Source organism: Rhincodon typus, chromosome 6, assembly GCF_021869965.1.
Source record: "Rhincodon typus isolate 14 chromosome 6, sRhiTyp1.1, whole genome shotgun sequence".
Classification (NCBI taxonomy): Eukaryota; Metazoa; Chordata; class Chondrichthyes; order Orectolobiformes; family Rhincodontidae; genus Rhincodon; species Rhincodon typus.
Window position 1 is genome coordinate 39,716,517 of NC_063337.1, and position 17,783 is coordinate 39,734,299.

At 39.4% G+C, this 17,783-nt stretch overlaps 1 protein-coding gene across 1 annotated transcript in view; it reads right to left on the minus strand.

The window, feature by feature from the left end:
• The window catches only part of LOC125483393 (RING finger protein 17-like), a 103,264-nt gene extending 100,919 nt beyond the window's left edge, over positions 1 to 2,345 (minus strand). Inside the window, exon 1 of the mRNA XM_048598435.1 lies at positions 2,278 to 2,345. The gene's annotated coding sequence lies outside the window, so the exon portion shown is untranslated. The remainder of the gene's footprint in view (positions 1 to 2,277) is intronic.
• Between the last annotated feature and the right edge of the window lie 15,438 nt (positions 2,346 to 17,783).

Consider the following 17,783-nt stretch of genomic DNA (forward strand, 5'->3'; position numbering starts at 1 on the left):
AACGGTGCATGGCAACAGGGACTGAAAGGATTCAGCTTGCCCAGCCAGCAAGTACAATATCTGGATAATTTGTCATTGTTCTCAGACTGAGGAACAATACCCAAATCTCCCAAGTGAGTTGCTACAACTGTTATGGGTTAGGGGATGAAGGTTAACCTTAAGTTTAGACTGGACAGGTGGTGGCTTAATTCTTGGGACTGACTCAGAAATGGGTGTTTGGGGGAGGTGGGGAAGGGTGTGATGTTACAAGTTACAAGAATTAGAACCCAAATGGTGTGTTGGGGTCCAATCATTCTTGGGTTTGACAGGGTACTGCAGAGAATTCACTAAATGATATGCAGCTCCCTGTCCTCGAAACCAATTTGAATGGAATTGTACAGATATGTAGGTCTCCTTGACCAGCCAAAGGAAACTAACTTGCAGGCCACATCCAACTTCTGGGCCAAACACCTCAAGGAGGTCTCTATTCGAGGCTTAGAGCAGTCCTGATGCAAGAGATGCATGGCCAGTCCCTATGCCTATGGACCCAGCAGGTGCAAGCAAAATCTCAATTAATATTAACTGAATGAATCACTCACATAGCAAGCACTGAGTGGGGTATGTGGAACTGTGCCCCAACAGGTTCACGCTAGCTAGCTCAGGATAAAAAAGGAGGCTGAACAATCACTTGGAGACAGGAAGATCAGAATTTATCACTTCCACCATTCCGCCTCTCTGACAAGCCCAAACAACATTGCACAGGAGGCAAGTTTGGAGCAAGTTTCTGTTTATTTAGTGCTAAAAACAAAAATTTGAGTCTTTAGCTGTTGTTACTCTGAATAAATCTCTGGACTACAAAGAAAGGGGATATCCAAGCTTGCGCTGACAAGTAACATTCATACCACACAAATGCCAGGTAATGCCCATCTCTGATAAGAGACAACCCACGACTGGCCTTTGACATTCAATGGCATTACTGAATCTATGCCCCACCCCCCAAATCAACTAGGTGTCAAAGATACAGGAAATATATTAAATACCAAAACTATAAATCCTGTTCATCAAGTCAAAGTATGAAGATGAGGCAAATAGAAGTGATAAAGGAAAGTGAGAAAACAATATGGAACTAAATCAAAAGGACTATCATTGGATCAGTGTGTTTTTTTTTTAAACACTTATTTGTGAGATTAAAGACATACATTTATAGCCACCATAAAATTTTACAATGAGGGATCATACCACCATCAACATTACATAACTTTGCAACATAAAGTAAGCAGAGTACTTGTGAATTGGAAGGCAGTAAGTTAGAATTTGTTACAAGTGCATAGTCCCTTTAAGGGGTGACGTGCTTTTCTAAGCTTGTGTTTTCATCTAAATCTCCATCTGTAAGCAGCTGAAGAGGTACAGACAGCTCTGAAATTGATACGTGCATCAATTGACTTTGTGATTGGAAACCTTGGGCTTGTTTTGATGTTTTGGCAACTGGTTTGAAGATCAGCCAATTAACTTAAACCAAACGTTTACAGAGATTGAAAACTAATCAAATTTCAATCTGATGGTTTTGACAACTTCAGACCAATCCACTAAGAAAACTGACAGGTTATCAGGGGTATTTAAGAAGAGGGTTTTTGAAAATCGGTGCGAGAGCAAACTGCCATCTGAACAGTAAATATCTGGATCTCAAATTTTTACGCTTTAAGACAGCACCATCTAGTCATAAAAAGGTACCACAGCACTTCTAGCTAAAAGTCCTCACAGAATTCAGACAAAACAACCTGACAGAAGGATCAGTAGAAGAAAGGCACTTATGACTGGACAGACAGCAGAGGAGGCAGAACATACTGGAAGACACACCCTGTATAAACTTTTGAGAGTCTAATTTTAATTTATTTTTATTACTTGGGTTTATTCAAGTGGGATTTGGGTTTGTTGGAACAGCATACCAGTAGAATTTTGCTTAGTTAGGGAATAGTTGGTAGTTAAGAGGAAATGGTTTGATTTGTTAGTAGTTCTATTAATTTGTTTCACTGTCAGGGTTAAATAAGTGAATTGTCACTTGTTGCTTGAAAAGTGAATATCAGGGATTTTCTTTCATTTAACCACTCCTTTTTAAACAGATTACATGTGGTGAGGCAAGCTTCTCTAGGTGTTTCTGGTTTAATTATTAGAAGGGGATTTCTACTCCTGCTGTAACAGACTGGGGACCTGTGTTGTGTTTAGATTTTAATTATCAGAAGGGTTCAACCAAGCATGGCTTAGCATTTTTATTGACAGCGTCGATGGTCTATAACTTACTCATTGATACTGCCATTCCATAGATGATACCATTATCATCAACACCAGTTATTTCAACGTTGAAGATATTCACATTTGGTAGGACAGCTGGTTTGTATGTTTTTTTGGATGACAGATGATTTTCATGATTGTTGAGTATTTCATATCCAATTTCAGTTGCTTGGTCCAATGGCTGTTCCTGGTCACTTTGCTTCACATCAGTCTGTAGTGGTCTACAATCTGGTGCAGTTGAACTTGAAGTGAACACAATAAATGGGTCAGGTCTGAAATCAAAGTTGTGACTCTAAGTAAAGAATGCATTTTATGCCAAACAACTATAGCTTCCATACTTGAAACAATGATGTACATCACTAAAACCAACTGCAACCAAATCTAAAGTAACTAAAACTTTACCAAAAATCAATTTTATAAATAATTTCTAGAACAGTAGTTTATTTTACTGAAGTTTTGAATGTAAAAGTATTTTACTTGAGCAACAACTATCATTCTCAGATGTTCTCAATAATTACAATTATTTGATTGTTATCCATAGAATGTGGCAATGGTTTATTCAGGTTACAAATTTATAAAGCTTACAAGTTTAAATAATTCAAATAGACTGATCACTGAACAGTACAAACATACTAAATATTAACAAGACATTACTTCAACATGTAAATGCATGTGGAAAGTTGACTTCAATCTACTAACCATACATAAAATTCTGTACACTGAAGCCAAGTTAAGCTGAAGCCTCAGCGAGTTACTATGAAATTGCAACTTAACTTTTATACTAATAACCACACTTTCAGATTAAATAGCCTATTTCACAAAAAGTGTCATTAAGTACATGGATATATTTTGGCAAATAAAGTTCCATAATTTTACTGCCTTGAAAGAGACTGCCCACTTGATAGGAGTTTCATTCTTTGTATCATTTGCAAGCACGTCAAAACCATTGTTCTTAGTTAAATGTAAACTGACATCAACTAAACTTTTAAATGAATGCCTTTCCAAAATACCAGGGGGCAGATGTTTAAGAGATAAGCATGTAAGATGCACAAAACAATGAAGGACTAGCAAGTAATTTTTCCTCATTTCCCATTCACCAGAATCTACCTAAACATAAAAGAATTAGTACAACATTCAGAAAGGAAGAGGACCCTTACATAGCTGTCACTGCAACAGCTGTCAAGATTGATTTTCCTAATGCATTTAATACTGCAGCTAAATAGAGACATTGAGGACTGTCTAATAGCAGTAAAGCATATGCAGTTGATTGTTCACATGGGTCAGAGATTTCCATGGACAAACTAAACTATAGGAAAAGAAGATCGATGTTCCACACATTACTTGTATAAAAAGCAAGTTTGATTTATGCAGCATTTACGCTGTGCAAACCATATTTTAATTTTGGATCAAGTGATTTCGATCAGAATGAAAACTCCACAACACGCAGACCCTTTAAGTACGAAATTAAGAATGGACCAAGCATGGGTTATCTAGAATACTGACTGCAGAAATCAAAAATCTAAATATTAATAGCACATTTTGAAAAAACTAAAAGGCCTTAACTGGAAATCAGTGATCAGTGAATATGCCCCTGGTCAAAGCTAAAAAATCACAAAGCTATACAAAATAAGGTGGTACATGATTCCTAAAGATAGAATGGAATTGAATTATGACAAACTAGTAAAAGAAGCCAAAGTGCAGCTGTACTTTAGAACGAATGCCTAACAGCTGGTGAAAAACACAGGATGTCACGAGAGGGCCAACATTTTGTGAAGCTCTTCTGGGAACTGAATTAAACAGCTATCACTAGAGATGCAACCAGCAGATAATTAAGTGAAAAGCATCTAAACTGAAGTATCATAAAGGCTGAATTATAATAGATATTCTATTTAAAAGTCAAACTAAGTAGAACTGGGATTCACTCAATGTAACCTGCATCTATTAAAAGTTCCAGGAGTTTTGATGCCACATTGAAATTACTCAGCTGTAGCAACTGTGTTGTAGATTAGACATTTTCCCCCTAGTAATACTTTATCTTCAGTTAAAGGATCTTTCCAACCAGAACTTTTATGAATCAAAATGCTAACTTTAGTACATGCTGTTTATAAGCATGCCCGATTACAGCTGCCATCTCCTTGCCGATTTGGTAATAATGTTTAATTGGTTGGCAGAGGCAAATTGACAACAATGTTAAATATGCACAATTACAACATAAAACATCCACAAAATTATTAATATAGCCTTACATACGAAGAGATGAGTTAACGTCTCTAGCTTGCTCAGGCATTCAATTGGATCATGGCTAGTTTAACTGTGACCTCAACTCTAAGTTCCCACCTGCCCAATAATGAGAGCATCCTTATTAGGTGAAGGTTACATTTACCTAAGGACTCTTATGGCAGTGGTACAGCCCCAACCACTGAACCAGAAGGTTCTGGTTCAAGTCCCACCCATCCATGTGTCATAAAAATGTCTGAACAGGTTGATTAAAATAATTATATCTACCACTGCCTTACAAGTGTTCAACAATCTGCCTCCACCAGACTCAGCCCTGAGAAAGAAAATCAAAATGACACTTCCCTTATTATTAAATTGTACCCCTATTTTAGTCTATCCCACAAGAGGAAATATTATTCAGTATCCACGCAGTCAAGTCCTCTCAAGAATGCAAGCGTTTCAATTAGATGACCTTTCATTCTTCTAAACTCCAATGAATAAACACCCAGACAGTCAAACTTTCCTCACGTCTAGGAGGAGTATAGCATATCAGGGCTAGACACAAGGCTAAGCACTTCAAGGTACCTTCAGCTAGAAGTGTCAAGTGGTCAATCCACTTAGCTCCTCCTGAAATCTCCACATCAAAAGATGCCAGCCTTCAAACAAGATGATACACGCTAAGTGACATGAAGGAACAACGGATATTGCAAAGTTTGCAGATCCTGACAATATTTCAGCAAATGTACTGCAGACTTGTGCTCCAGAATTAGCTGTGTGTCTTGAGCCAAAAACTGTTCTAGTCTGGTCTTCAACTGATGGACTCTCAAAAGTTGCATGGCACAAGATCAAACAAGCAAACCTCGTGCTGATTACCATGTACTGTCCTCAACTGATGAATCAATGGTCCTACATGTGGAACAACACTTAAAGGCAGCACTGAGGGTACAAAGGCACAGAATATACTCTGGGTGGGGGAATTTCAATATCCAAGAGTGGCTCAACAGCAGAACTACTAATTGAACTGGTTGAGTTCAAAAGGACATAGCTGCTAGACTAGGTCCGGAGGTAGGTGGTGAGGAAAGAAACACAATGGAGAAAAAAAAACATACTTGACATCATCCTCATCAATCTGACAGCCAAAGATGAAACTGTTCTTGACTAATCAGTAACAGCGACCATCACACAGACCTTGTGGAGACAAAATCCCACCTTCACATTGAAAATACCTTACATTGTGTTGTGTAGTATGGCACCAAAGCACTAAATGGGACAGACTTGGCACAGGTTCAAGACAGACTATCCGTGCGTTGTTGTGAATGATCAGCAACAGGAGCAGAATCTGCTCCAACACAATCTGCAACCTCACAGATCAGTATAGTACACCTGCCCCAACTTCTACCATTACTATCAAGCCAGGGGATCGACCCTGGTTCAAAAGAAGTGCGCAGGAGGGTACGACCAGAGTGGCACCAGGGAGATATAAAAATGAGGTGTCAACCGGCTGAAGCTTAAAAAACAGGACTATTTGCCTGCGAAACAGCATAAAGCAGCAAGTGTTAGACAGATCTAAATCAATTCTACAATCAACTGATCAGATTCAAGCACTGCAGCCCTGCCACATTCACTCGTGAATGCTGGTAGACAATTAAACAACTCATTGGACGAAATGGCTTCGCATGTATCTCCATCCTGGATGGTGGTGGAGCCTAGCACATCAGTGCAAAAAAGACAAGGCTAAAGCATTTGTAACAATATTCAGCCAGAAGCGCCAAGCAGATGATCCATCTCTGTGTCCTCCAGAGGTCCCAGCATCACAGATACCAGTCTTCAGCCAATTTGATTCACTCCACGTGAAGTTATAATTAGCTAGAGGCAGTGGACATTATAAAGGCTATGGGGCCATGATAACATTACAGCAATAGTATTGATGACTTGTGCTCCTGTGCTTGCCATATCCTGAGGCAAACTGTTCTAGCACAGTAATGACACTAGCATCTACCTGACAATACTGACATTTGTCCAGATACGTCCCGTACAAAAAGCAGGACAAATCCAACCTGGCCAATTCTTACCCTATCAGTCTCATCAATCATCAAGAAAGTGATGGGAGATGTCATCAACAGGGCTATCAAGTATTAGCTGCTCAGCAATAAGATGGTCACTGATGCCCAGTTTGGGTTTCGACAGGGCAACTCCACTTCTAACCTTATTAGCACATCCGTTCATACTTTAACCAGAAAACTGAATTCCATAGGTGAGGCAACCATGACTGTTTTTGACGTCAAGGCCACATTTATCAAGAGTATAGCATCAAGAAGCCCTACCAAAAGTAAAGTCAATAGATGTTGACTTTAGTCGGTTGTTGGTCAGAATCAAGTCTAAATCAAAAGGAAGATGGTTGATGTTAGTCATAGAAGACTATAGTATAGAAAAAAGCCTTTCAACCCATCAAGTCTGCAATGGTCAAAAACAAATGCCTAACTATTCTCTTCCCATCTTCCAGCACTTGGTCCATAGACTTGTATGCCTTGGCATTGCAAGAGTACATTTAAATACTATTTAAATGTTGCAAGGTCTTCCGCCTCTACCACAGTTACAGGCAGCGAGTTCCAGATTCCCACTAACGTCTGGATTGCGAAAATATTTTCCACATATTCCCTCTGAACTTCCTGTCCTTATCTTAAATCTAGCCCCCCTAGACACTGACCACTCCACCAAGGGGAAGGTTTCTTCCTGTCTACAATCAATGCTTCTCATATCTTAATCATGTTCCCCACCCCCCTGTTATTGGAGATCAGTCATCTCATCTCCAGGACATCTCTGCAGGAGCTCCTCTGGGTAGTGACTAGACCCAACCATCCTCAGCTGCTTTGTCAATGACCTTTCCTCCATTATGAGATCAGAACTGGGGAACGTTTGCAAAATGTTCAGCACCATTTGCAACTCCTCGGACACTCAGGCAGTCCAGGTCCAAATGCAACAAGACCTAGGCAACATTGAGGCTTGGGCTGATAGGTGGCAAGCAATATCCACACCACGATGTCATGCAATGACCTTCTCCAGTGAGACACAATCTAACCATCACCCCTTGACATTTAACAGTGTTACCATGACTGAATCCGCCACTATCATCATCCTGGGGTCACCACTGACCAGCCTTAAATACAGTAGCTACAAGAGCAAGTCACAAGCTAGGAATACGACAGCTTGTAACTCTCCTGACTATCCAAACCCTTCCTATCATCTACAAGGCACAAGTCAAGAGTCTGATAGTATACTCCCCACTTGCCTGAATGAGTGCAAGAGGTTTATCTACAGCACATGGACTGCAGCAGTTCAAGGCAGCAGCTCACTACCTTCAAGGGCAACAAAGGACAGGCATTAAATTCCCTTGAATGATTTTTTCTAAAAATTGCAACACAAGCAACTACTGTGGAATGTGGAAAATTGCTCAGGTATGTCCTGTACACAAGAAGCAGGGCAAATTCAATCCAGCCAATTACCATTCCAGTAATCAATTATCAACCAAACTGATGGAAATTGACATTAACAATAGTATCATGTGACACCTGTCTAACAATAACCCACTCACCTGACTTCATTTAGGTTCCACTTGACCTGCTCAGCCCCTGACCTCATTACAACCAGAGTCCAAACACAGACAAGAGGGGAAGCAAGAATTACTACCTTTGACATAAAGGCAGTATTTGGCTGGCAACAATCAACGATCACTAAGAAAACAGGGCTCAATAGGAATCAGAAAACTCTGTCACACCTATCATAAAGAATAAAGGTAATGGTTGTGGTTGTGTCAGGCCAACCATCTCAGTCACAGGCCATCTCAGCAGGTGATTCTCAGCGCAGTGCCACAGGCCAAATTCTTCAATGCCCTTTCCTCCATTCCAAGCTCAGAAGTGGGGACAACTGCATAATGTTCAGCATATGTGACTCTCCAGATGCTGAATTAGTCCATGGCCAAATGCAAAGACCTGGACAACAAACAGGCTTGGCTTGATGTACCAAACAGGCAATGACTACCGTCAAAGAATTCAATCTTCACCCCTTGACATTCAAATCATCAGCAAATCCCCCACTATCAATATCCTGAGGATAATCATTGACCGGAAAGTGAACTGGACTAGCCACATAATACTGTGGTTACAACAGCAGATCAGGATTTAGGAATCCTACAGCAAGTAACTCACCTTACAATTTCCCAAAGCCTATCCACCATCGACACAGCACAAGTCAGGAGTGTTAAGAAATACCTCTCAGTTGCCTGGGTAAGTGCAACTCCAACGACATTCAAGAAGCTTGACACTATCCAGGACACGGCAAGCACTTGATTCATGTTCCATCCACCACCTTTAACATTCACTCCCTTCACAACCAACGGAGTGACTGGAGTGCGTCTACTAGATGCACTGCAACTCACTAGTGGTGGAAATGGGCCCCCTTTAAAACAGCATTCGCTTGGTATTCCATATTTAGTATTGCTGGTGTTAAGTCTTCATTCAACTGTGTTACAGCAGTAACTAGCCTTCTACAAGCATGAACAAAAATCTCTTGTATACCACACTATTCAATTATGAATACAGTGCTTTGAAAGTAAGCAGCTTTTGGTTTTAGAAGGAATGGAGACCAGCCTTCAAAAATTGAGGTGGATAAGGAGACAACAGTCATCCTGGCCTAAGTAACTGCCAACAGTTATTTTACTGAGACGGTTTGAACAGGCAATTATTGCCACAACATAGATTGCTGGCACCCAAAATAGAAAAGTATGTCATCAGCAGGGAGAGAGGGGGAAACAGCATGAATTCACAGAACATGCCACCTTCTTCTTGGGAGATGATCAGGTTTTCCTCTCCACTAGCCCAAGGAAAAGACAGAAAATTTTAAAACCACCGAAGTCTGCATAACATCAGGGACAGAAACTCTACCACTTCAAAACCATCACCCCTGCTCTGCCATTCTACTACACAGCTTCAGGATTGGTAAACATTTCTCACAATTATATACTTTTGTCACATTCATATATCATATTTAATCTGCTGCTTAACAAGCTCAATAAACTCAAAATTGTTACAACTTGTCAACTACCTATATTTGCTAACTGTAATCACAAAACCCCCAACCCCAAAATCAACATTGAACACTTTGACAGTACCTCTTAAAACCTTTACCACCCAAAAAACAAACAACAGGGGCAGCTTGTATATAGGAACACCACCACCTGCAAATTTATCTCCAAACCATTTAATTGTAACTTCATTCATCCACAGGACATGGGCATTGCTCGCTCGGCCAACATTTACTGCTCAACCTTAACTGCCCAGAAGACTGTGGATCTGGAGTCACTTGTAGGCCAGATGGGGCAAAGGCGGCAGATTTCCTTTCCAAAGGACATCGGTAAACCAGATGGGTTTTTTGACAATTGATAGTGGTTCCTTCTCAAAGTGAATTATTCTGGTAAAATTCAATATTAACATTAACTCAAAATAAAAGAATTAGTTACATTTTCTGAGGCAAGGCCAAACCTTTCTTGACCAAGTATTGTGCTATGTTGATAAACTGTTCAATTTCATCCTTAGCATAGAGTTTCACTGGTAGAGGTGATTTGGAAGATGTTTCCTGCAGGTTTGCAAAAAAAAAGTTTAAATACAAGCGCTCTTTAGAATTGTTGAAGTGCTAGGTTCTATTTATGAAACCAATTCAGAGAAATTACAGATTGGCAAGACTATATAACTTCAAGATTAACTATCCAGCAATATTACATTAGCTTGCAAGTTTCCCCAACAGGAGGGCCAAAAAGAATGGAGTCAGCTTTTGTCAATGCAAATGTCTCATATGGCATCAGCTGAGTAATTCCCTGCTATATCTGCTCTGCTGGAAAATGCAAATTACCAAAGTGTCCAAACAATCCACAGCTTTTAAAAAAGAAATAATATATGTAATATATCAGGGTGCCCAATGCACAGGTCAAAAATCAGCCATAAAGAAGCTTCACCTTTTGATCCGAACAACAGGTAAAAGCAGCTGATTAACTAGTTTTTGAGAATTTTTTAAATCGAAATTTCAGGCAGTGTTGCATTCAGCATTTTTGGCAGAGTAAATATTCCTTTTCCTGTCAGCTCCTGACTCAGGGATACAATCTTAAGTGTGTAAACTGAAGAAGGAAATGCAGAAATCCTCCAATTCAAATGCAGCCCTATTGACAAAACTAAGGTTAAATATAAAGTTAGTTTCAAAAATTCCCACAAACAGTTAAGCTGCTTATTTCCCACTCAAAGGAAACCTCTTCATACAACATCACTTACCTAACGAATCTCTTATTAGGCATAGCAGCTGTTGACAGCTCACCTAGAACAAAGAATGGTCACATGCCCACAAAGATCTAGCTGAAGATTTTCAAATTGAACATTGGATACCTTTAGTCTGCCAACCCACTTAATTCTGCTTTCTTTCATTACCCAAATGTATAATGAAAGAGTGGGGAAATAACACAAGAGCAGTAGGAAAATGTGGAGAGAAAAAGGAAGTAAACAGAAGGAGACCATGAAATGAAGGTGAGGGCAAAAAGAGAGAAACACAATAGCTACCAACATGAAACATCACGCAAGTTAGGATGCTTTTACAGTACAACTTTCAGGACAAGCACTTTGCTTTGCAGTTATACTAAAAAGGTATAACATTGGTATACCCTTCATCAGACATGACCTGCATATTATCTGCATCACAACGAACTAGCCCGTATCTCCAAAAGATTGGATAACTCTGACTTAGAGGCAAGAGAAGTAAAAGTAAAGGACTTCCATATGTAGCGGACATCAGTGTAATTTGCAATAGAGCTTCAAGTATGGGAGAAACAAACGATGCTCCGGTTTCCTTTTGGCAAAATATCAATTAATCAAGTTTCAAAACATTTGACTTTTAATTGTAAGCCTATTTTTATTGATGAACAGACCTCAATGTTGATAAGTACTGAACGCCCAACCAGAATGTCTCCTAGAAAGTCGCATGATGTTGCTGTCCAATTTAAGCTCCCTCCAGCTGGTCTAAAACAAAATCATCCACATTTTGACTTAATTATTCATAGCAAATACATTCAGAGGCTTTCTTCAGAAAAAGAAGAAGATAATAGCATACCTAATTTTACCAGTAGCAATTTTTTTTGGTCATCCATTCACAGGATGTGGGCATCATTAGCTAAGCCAGCATTCATTTCTCATCCCTAACTGAGGAGAGGGCAGTTAAGAGTTAACCACACTGCTATGGGTGTGGTGTCACAGGTAGGCTAGACCAGGTATGGATGGCAGATTTCCCTCCCTCAAGGACATTAGTGAACCAGATGGGTTTTTCCTGATAATTGACAATGGTTTCATGCTCACACTTCTAATTAGACTTTTATTCAATTCAAATTCCATTTTGAATTCAAATTTCCATTCCAACGATGGAGCAGTCTCAAATTGACAAATGATCTATTTCTGATATAAATTTGCATGCATGTATCTGCACCCCCAAAAGGTATCCCCAATTTGAATTGCTTTATCATTGGTGGCTGTGCCTTCATCTGCCGAGGTCTTAAGATCTAGAATTCCTTTAAACACTCTGCTGCTCCATCTTGCTTCCATACTTTAGGAGACTCCATAAAAACCTACTACTTGGATCAAGCTTCTGATCATTTGATCCAACATTATCTTACGCGGGCAGGTGTCATTTTGCTCAAGAAACAAGGCTCTTGTTAAGCACTTCAGACATTTTATTACCCAGAAGATGCAAAACAAAATTTGTTATCTTCAAAAGAAAAAAGTAACTTTTAATATTCACCCAAAATGACAAACTAGAGCATTTAGAAGTTACCTAATGGATGATAAAGAGCATTCAAGTGCCAGAGGTTCAAATCGGAACTCTTCTTTTAGTTGTCGTATCATGCTGGTGTTCACTGTTTCTTTATTTCCGAAGTCATAATAGAATACCTGCAAAAGTAACTAATTTCAGGAGTGTACATATTCCATTCTATCAAACCACATGATGTCACTAAAACCTGTGAAACAATATGCCAGTACAAAAATCTATCCATGGCTTATTTTGATATGGTAACTTTTTCCTAAAATGAGGTTGCTGCAGCTTTGACAAACGCTCAAAAACGACAACCATTTTTTAATACAATATTACAAGGATTAGAAGTGTATTCCACACACCATGTATAGGAATCCATCCAATTCAGGGAACATACACATCCAGAACTTGAGGTTTTTTTGAAAAAAGACAATGTTCTCTCTCCAGTAAGTGTCTCCAGGTGGCAAACCTTTAGAAGTAATGTTGGTATGCAATCATGTTACTTAGATGGAATGTGTTCCTCCAGTTAGTGGACTATCTCATTATCATGAAAAGTATCTTCAATTTAAACCAAATGGAGGAAATAATTAAAACTGCATTCCCTAAATGCACTAAACAGGCACTGAGAAATTCCAAAAAAGAAAGCTATACAGTGTGTCCAAAAGGTTGGATCTAACTTTCATTTTGGTTAAAATACCCACAGGGTAAACAAAACTGGAACAGTCCAAATTTAAGCATTACAGATTCATACAAGTACAGCTTAAACAACTCAATTTCTCAACATCATGAAAGCAGAAATATAAAAGGAAACACCAGTGGTCTTCATAGCTGTTTGCAGATTTATTCATTGCTTGGCACTTGACACAAATGTTACTTTTACTTGGTGATCTTATTCAAATATACAGATTTTGTACAGGGCTTGTCTGTGTAGATGCATGAAGTACCCCTCTGCCTCCAGTTGCGTGATCACAGAAGTGTTAAATCAATCAGTTTTTGCCTAGTCAACATGACATTTTGCCTCAAATGATTCACAGATGCGCCTTTTTGGAAGATTTGAAATTTAAAGATTCCAAGCCCACCTTGTGGAATGTCTTCTCAGCTTTAACAGTTTTGGGTAGGTAAAAGAAACATGCGATTTCTAGAATTGACATTGCCAATATTTTCCTGAATTTCCACAAAGCGAGTTGACAGTTGTTGTGCCACAATTTGTACTTTTGAGGCACAAAGGTGTTTTATAAAAAGAGAAAAGAAAGTGTCTTTGAAATCTATGTATGCAGCTTAAAATGGTAGAAACCACTAAACTCAACCTACAATTGTTCTAAAGCTTTATTACCTATAAATTTACTTAGTTAATGTTGTTGATAAAACTGAAAACTAATCCACTAGAAGTTGGTCTTAAAAACAGTCAAAGTCTTAGGAGTCTAATAACACTACCCAATTTTCCAAGACACAAAAACAACTTAAAGTATGGCATCCCAAAAGAAAGCCTTTCTTGCACTCTTGCTAGTTTATTTTTAAATAACACTCTCATTCCCCAGCCCAATGGCAAACATGGTAAACGGGGAAAGCTTCGCCATTATACAGGTTAGATACTTCTGGCCAGCACAAAAACCTGCATATGATATGTATCCAAATTCTCTAGCGTACAAAGCTGTGCATCAATACCCATGTTTTATCAAAACATACAGTGCTGATGGAGATAGAATACTGGCTCACAGAATTTGCTAATAGAAATGAGTGGCATTGGGGGGGCAGTATTTTCAGGGTGGCAACCTGTAACTAGTGGAGCGCCAGAGGGATCAGTGCTAGGGGCACAATTATTTACAATACATGGTGAGGAACGTGAATGTAATATAGCCAAATGTGCATAACAAAAATAGGTGGGGAGCTTGGCAGTGTACACAAGGACACAGGCTGGTTAAGAGTGGGCAGAATCTTGGCAGATGGAATATAACATGAGAAATTGAGGTTGTCCTTCTGGCAGGAAGAATAGACGAGCTGAATAGTACTTTAATGGAGAACAACTGCAGAAAGCTACAGAGCAGAGCAACTTGGGAGTCCTCGTGCGTGAATCACAAAAAGGTGGCATTCAAGTTTAGTGGGTAATGGGAAAGCAAATGGAATCACAGCCTTTGTTTCAAAGAGAACGTAGTATAATAGTAGGGGAGTTTTGCTAAAACTGTACAAGGCACCAGTTGAACGATAGTTGGATAGCTGGCTGAGTAGTTTTAGGTCCCTTATCGAAGGAAAGATATAGTCTTTGGAGGCAGCATGTAGGAAGTTCACTAGTCTGACAGCAGATACAGAAGGACTGTCTTGAGCACAGGTTCATTAGGTTGAGTACGTCCTAGTTGAAACTAAGAATGGGAGGTGACCTTATTGAAACATACAAGATTCTGAGGGATAGCAGGAACTGCAGATGCTGGAGAATCTGAGATAACAAGGTGTAGAGCTGGATGAACACAGCAGGCCAAGCAGCAGAGGAGCAGGAAGGCTGACGTTTCGGGCCTAGACCCTTCTTCAGAAGACCCTTGTGGGAGAGTTTAGCACCACAGGGCATAATCTCAGAATAAACGGGTGAAACATTTAAGACAGAGGAGGAAGATTTTCTCCTCAGAGGGTAGTGAATCTGTGGAATTCTTTAGCAGAGGGCTGTTGAGGCTGGGTAGTTAACTATGTTCAAGACTAAGACAGATTTTTAAATCAGCAAGGTTTCCAGGCAGGAAAGTGGAATAGAAGGTTATCAAATCAGTCAGGACTTCACTGAATGACGGAGCTGATGCCAGAGGCTGAATGGCCTACATCTGCTCCTACATCTTGTGATTACCAGGTACGCAAGCAGCACCCATTACAACAAATTACCTCCACAAACTTATCTGAAATCACTTTGGTGACTTTCCCTCTTCTCCACTCTCTGTGCTCAAAAGCCAGTAATGCACAGTCCATACTTTCCTCCCATTCAACAACTTCACGGTCCGATGATGAATATACAACTTTCATTTCTTCCTGCAAACTGGAACAAACATGATTGCTCTGTCAAATTTTACAGATTTTATTTCATATTTTACTGAATATTATACCACTTTTGCATTCCTATGACTTGTCTTTTACAGCCTGAATAATTTACATTTTTAAAAGTTCACTCTTCACATTTAAAATTCTAAAAACCTGATTGTTGATTTTTAAAAAAAAAAAAAAAAATCCCTACAGTGTGGAAACCAGTCATTTGGCCCATCAAGTCCACACTACCTCTCCAAAGAGCATCCCACCCACAACCACCCTACCACTGTAACTTTGCATCTCCCTGGACACTATGCGCAATTTCCAATGGCCAATCCACCTAACTTGCACATCTTTGGACTGTGGGAGGAAATTGGAGCACCGAGAAGAAGTGTGCAAACTCCACAGTGACACCCAAAGCTGGAATCAAAGCCAGGTCTCTAGCACTGTGAGGCAGCAGTGCTAACACTGAGCCACTGTGCCGCTCTGAATCTTAAAACAGATTGTTTAATCTAATAAATTTAGATGTTGTTGCATAATGTTTCTGCAAAATTTATACTGAGTCACCAATTGAACAATTAGGGAATATGCAGTCTTTATACAAAATAGATACACAGTTCTGGTAAAATGCTTTCGTTTAGTAACTTTCCGTATTATGAAAGTGAACAGGAGCTGCTTATTCCCTTCTTCGGGGATATACCATGAATCGTACGTCTGTACTATAAAGTAACTACACACATCACTATAAAAGTAACACAGATTGAGATACAGCCTTATTGCACCTTTGGGAACAAATGTATGGGATGTACAAGGTTGGAACAGTTACCAAGTAAGATACTGTGCACGAATTCTCAGCCCAATGATTCCTCGGTTAAAAGATCTCAATTTAGGAGCTTAAGTATACAGAGAGCACGTGGGTAAGAAAATCCCACATCTTGTCTCCTGTGCAGAAGTTGACAGACCAATGCACTTGTACACTAAACACTTGCAGAGGTGCAGAACTGCAAATACTCTTCCAGTCAATATTTAAAGGCTTGCAACAATGAGTTGTTAAATACGTCACTAAGAAAATTTGTAATTTATTAACTTCATTCTTCAACTGTTCATCTCAGGTTAGGACACAGCCAGAACAATTTGCTTATTTCGCCTCTTCACATGCACCAATAACTCCTTTCTTGGAGAAACAGGGAAGGAAACAGCATTGTGCACAAAAGCAAGTCCCAAACGTTGTGTATTTCTTTGGGGATTGATGCAATACTTACTCTTTCAGCCGATATTGCGACATTAACGTCTGTACAAATATACTGCTGGGAGAAGCCACAAATGTCACTTTCACATCCACTTGCTGACCATTATCAAAAGCATTTCTACTTGATACTGTCCCAGGAAAATCCATTTCTTCAAGCTGTTGGCAAGTTGCAACATTGTCACGAATACCTATTATTCCAGCTTCATTTATTTGCTTGGTGGAAGTCGTCAGAGCTTTGTTACTGTGCTCTACATTATTATCTGTGAAATTACTTTGAAAGTAATATTTAAAAAGGTGAGAAAATGATACTGAAAGGTGAGAAACTTTTAAAATATAAAGACACGTTTCCCCATCTCTGGGAATATAGTAAAGCTACAGATAATTCTGATGTTAACAATAACACCAATTAGAGATGAAACAAGCCAAATGATAATACAGCAAAGTTCTAAGACCTAACAGGAATATCTTAACATCTACCGAACATACAAGATAGCAAACAGAGTTTTCGGAGAAAATGCTTCAATAAAAGCCCTGCCTTATTCACAATTTCCCAACTGATCTGAGAACATCCAGGAGCAGCACAAGACCCAAAAAGCCTTCCAAGTCTTGAAATAGCCGGAAGTTAAGAGTAGGGCTGAATTTTTTTTGTTTAAAAACACAAGGCCTAATGAATTCTCTCACGACATCTTACCAAACTTTCCCTAATGTTAAATGGTAAAAAGTTGCAGCATGCTGCTTTGCAGAGGGACCTGGGTGTCCTTGTGCATGAATCACAGAAGGTAGGTCTGCAGGTACAAGTAATTAGGAAGGCAAATGGAATTTTATCCTTCATTGCTAAAGGGATTGAAATTAAAAGCAGAGAGGTTATGTTGCAGCTGTACAAGATGCTGGTGAGACCACACCTGGAGTACTGTGTGCAGTTTTGGTCTCCTTCCTCGATAAAGGATGTATTGGCACTGGAGGGGGTGCAAAGCAGGTTCACTAGGTTGATTCTGGAATTGAGGGGGTTGGCTTATGAGGAGAGACTGAGTAGATTGGGATTATATTCATTGGGAATTCAGAAGATTGAGGGGGGATCTTATAGAAACATATAAAATTATGAAGGGAATAGATAAGATAGAAGGAGAGAGGATGTTTCCACTGGCAGGTGAAACTAGGACAAGAGGGCATAGCCTCAAGATTAGAGGGAGCAGATTTAGGACTGAATTGA